Genomic DNA, 4,919 nt, shown 5'->3' on the forward strand with positions numbered 1-4,919 from the left:
TTCATACATTTGTGTCTCTCAAGCTCAAAAAGGTAGAAAATGATACTTGAGAGAACCACTTGACCATTTCAGTCAAGGAGTACCTTTTTCATAGATAGTTCATCCCAGCCCGAAAAAGGGGTAAATGGATATTGGGTAAATGATGTTTTGTAGCCTTTAACGAGTTCAAAACGACAAGAGCTCGGCCATATTTTCGTGTTTAAAGAGTCGGTGAAGAGCTTAAAATAGGACCCCTAATTTTTATTCTCTTTTACGAGTTAAAAGGGAAAAATACTCGGCTATATTTTCATTTGGGTTTTATGAGTCGAGAAAAGAGCTTAAACGTGACTCCAGTACCATCATCAATAATCTGTCACCTATCGCTACGCAAAAGGTAAAAGCATTATCCAATTTTTAAGGTAAAAATAGGTTAAAAATACTTTTAAAGGCCTAATATTTGATGAAAAATGGACAAAAGGAGGAAAAGTAAATAATTTTTACCAGTTTATGATTTTACCTTGTGTGGAGCATTTTTCACCTATTTGTGCACTAGATTTTCAGGAGAAAATTGCAGGAGATATGGGAGGTCATTCAATGATCCGTCAGTTGCAGGTAAGAGTTGACACCTTTAGCTTCATTTTTATGTTTGTTTTGTCTATTTTTAACCGTTTTTGGGATTTATTGAGGAAGATTTAGCAACAAAAAAATCGCCCTTGGTCAAGTGCACCATTGGTACTACTGTTTTTAAAATAGTCAAGCCAGCATCGTGAACACAAAATTTTGAAGTTTTTCCCCAATTCCTCTAATTTTATCCAAATTTCTTTAGGCAAGGATGATTGTTGACTTGATTGTATGGTTTTTGCAGGGAACGCACATCAAAAAATGGTTGATTGGAGGGAACGTGAGCATGAAGACATTGATACACAGGCAATGGCAGATCCAAACTACTTGAACACCCTGAGGAACTATGGGCTCCTCAAATTCTTCCTCACACTAGGTCTTCAGGGCTCAACCCAAGTTGCTGTGGATTTGATCATTCTTTGGGATGTCAATCGGGAATTTTTTATGATTCGGGACCAAGAACTGGAGTTGGAAACTTTCGAAATTTATTTCATCATAAGACTGTCCCAAAGAGGGGAACCAATCAATCGGTATGGGTCCAGGCCTATTGGGTGTGAACATGTTTCTCGTAGAACACTGCACGGAAGCACTAAAATAAAAGAGCAGAAAGATAGAGATCATGATTTCTTGGGATCTTGTGTTGAAAGTGTTGTTGTTGACCATCAATAGAGTGGTTGGGGATCAAGCATAACTTGAGTCTAACAAAGCCAAGTTTCAGTATGCTATAGATTGTACGACGCCGACTATCTTCAACTGGGCCATGAAGGTAAACATGAAGTGCCAGCTATCCAAAGCCAAGGCAAGAAACCTGAAGTAGTTATGCTATGGCTCCATTCTAGTGACCTTCTTTTTGGAGCAGGTCCCGTTATTTCACTACCAGCTTTCTGTGGTGGAACCAACATTGCCATGAGACTCACGGATGGTCCGTTGGACTACATTGATGCCTAGAATTACCGAGGGCCAATATATGTCATATAAGCTTGCCTTCTTTTCGTGGCTACAATGTCAGCTGATCATAGTAGAGGATTGGTCCTATAGCGGTACTAACTTCCGTAGCGATCCCGATATGCCACTCCCAAAGGGAGAAGATTATGACGATGCAGGTCAAAACAAACAATTTTAATTTTTAATTTTTTATTGTTTTTGAAATACATGCATTCATGACATTTCGACTTTGTAAATGCAGATGTGGACAAGAGCGTCCTAATAGGATGTCCCCAATTGCTAGGCACGTTTCTCAGCAATTAGATATCGCTCCTTATCAGGAAGGAAGTGATAATGAGGAGGAGATTGTGCGGAACCTCGAGGGATTGACCTAAGGTATCCCAGAGTATGCTCGGGTGGGTGACATCCCACGCCAGTATCAGAGGCACACAGTGGGGGTATCAGATTGGATCCATCGACTCCTGACTCTTGTAGTATGAGCAGTTACGTGTTACCATGAGAACCATGCCGAGTAGTTCATAGGCCTAGCATTTTACATTTTTGAGGCCTGTGAGCCACGGATGTACTTGAACACGCATATTTTTTTTCTGGGGGTTTTGATTTATGAAAAACATTATCAACATATATATATATCTATATATATATATATATATATATATATATATATATATATATATCTATATATATATATATCTATATATATATATATATATATATATGTATATATATATATGTATATATATATATGTATATATATATATATGTATATATATATATGTATATATATATATGTATATATATATATATATATATATATATATATATAGATAGATATCTATATATATATATATGTATATATATATATATATATATATATATATATATATATATATATATATATATATATATGCTATATTTCCTTGCTTACTATGGTAAAAATGTTTTTTTTTTTGTTTTTCACATGTTTCGCAAATGTTTAACCAACACATAATTAGCTAATGGATCTGTCAATGTATTCATATGCCTAGGAATATGATGATATGTAATGTAATAAAAATTTCTCTCCAATAGATGAATACGAAAATATATTCTCAATATTTGAGGGTTTCTGATAGAATATTGCCCGTTGAGTTAAAGAACAATAAGTTGTGAATCAAGGTTGACAACTAATTCCTGCATGTTTAGAGCAATAGCTTCTGACAATAATTTGATAATTTCACTATACTCAGCAATTTTATTAGTTTTTCGACCTAAAACAATACCTTGAAGATCAATAAACTCACCATGGGTGTCATAAATGTCCCATGCCGTGGATGATATATTTTGGGTACTACGGCAAGAACCATCAGTGAAAAAGATGTAAGGATACATAGACATATGCAAAGCAGGTAAAAACATAATAAGCAAGAAATCTGCTTGAAAAACAACACACCAACCAACACTGCACAAAAATGAATAACACACTATTGTAAAAAAGTAGCCATGTAAGATGACCTAGGCATAGTACATTTTGAGATAAAGCCCGTTATGGGGCTTGTCTAAGAGTTTTCCCTCATAATCAATTAGCTCATAATCCCCTTTCTACAACACACGTTTAACAATGTAGGGCCCATGCCACATGGGTTCGAATGCACCTGCCCTCAACTTATCATTAGCCTGATCATACAGAAGAACCAAATCGCTTTCAGAAAAATCTCGAGGAGAGACAGACTGATCAAAATGGGACTTGACCCAATTTTTCTGTTCTCTGATTACCAAAGCGGCAAGATGGTGAGTCTCATCCAGTCATTCTAAGTAAAATAGGTGCTCTTCCTGAGGTGAGGTCTCAAGGAGAAGTTCGACAGCTAGCTTGAGTGAGGGAATTTTGCACTCAATCAGTAAAGTTTCTTCCAAACCGTAGACTAGATGGAATAGTGTGAATCCAGTTGCATCCTTAGTCAAGGTTTGGTATGCCCAGAGAGATGAAAAGAGCAAGAGATGAAAATTTGACTTGTGCATCCTAATGGTGCACTAAAGCATCATAACCAAAACTTTGTTCACAGCTTGAACTTGGCCATTGGTCTGAGGGTAATACAAGGTTGAGCCATCGTGGCACAAACCAATGTAGAAGTCAGCTCCAAAATCATGTAATCTCGAAAATGGGAGCCATGGTTAGTGACAATGGCCTAAGGCACTCCAAACCAGGAAATAACATGATTTAATAGAAATTGAGTCATCATTTTACCATCCGCAGAGTATGTAGGCATCGCTTTAGCCCGTTTGGTGAAATAATCCACAACAATGATAATATAACCATGCCCCCCAACCAAACGAGGGTTACATATCATATAGTCGATGCCCCATTTGGAAAAAGGACCAATGGTAATAACGGGGTGTAGGTGGGCGGGTGGGGCACGCATTTTTTGTTGATAAATTTGATACTCATGGCATTTGCGAACAACAAGGATGAAATCCTTGAAGATGAAGGGCCAAAAATAACCGACACATGCGCCAGAATGGAAGACATTCAAGACTCTCCCAGCCTCCTCAACAGTGAGGCAATAGCGAAGAATTGAATCGACACTAACGCGGTATAAAGTATCTCTAATGATACATTAAGGTTTGGATTGATGTTGAATGTGTCAGTGATCATACTTTTTCAACGCAAACCGGAAGGTGGATGTATAGAGATACACGATGATATCATCATACCAGGGGTTGAGAATGTTAATTAGGAAAATCGTCTCGTCCGGGAGCTACTCATCAGCACCAGCAGGAAAAGAAGTAGAGGGAAGGGAGCAAATCAACTTAGCAAAGACTAGTGATTTCTTGGATTTGGAAATAGTAACACCAAATCGAATTCTTGGAGGATAACAATCCACTTAGAATATGTCCCCCCAGCAACAAATGAGTCAGGATGTAGCTCACGCGGTTGCATTCAGAAATGACAGTGGTAGTGCAAAGGAGAATGTAATGTTGAAAACGTTAAACAACCTATATAGTAGCCAATTGTTGGAAATAATACTGAGAGGGGGGGTGAATTAATAATATCTAATCAATAAAACTTTTCATTTCCACATTCAGTTTCATTTACATACTATTCAAGTCTTGAGTTTTGATCCATCAATAGAACTTATCCATCTTCTCGCGCTCAGGTTCCTCCTTGATTCAGATTCATCTATGCACCATAAACCTATCACCAGTATTCCAGATCTTGCTCTTCATAAGATATTCAATGCTTCAGTCAATACCTTTACCAATTGATCTCCTCCTTTTATAGTCTTAGGCCTTACTCAAACCATGGTCCAAAACCATAGAGAACCGATACTAGGGACCCAAAACCTAGGTTCAATACTTCAGACACAATACCAAGGTCCAAATACCATGGTCCTAAA

This window comes from Pinus tabuliformis, chromosome 1_1, assembly GCF_031772625.1.
Source record: "Pinus tabuliformis cultivar Carrire ecotype Pingquan chromosome 1_1, CPIR1, whole genome shotgun sequence".
NCBI classification, from domain to species: domain Eukaryota; kingdom Viridiplantae; phylum Streptophyta; class Pinopsida; order Pinales; family Pinaceae; genus Pinus; species Pinus tabuliformis.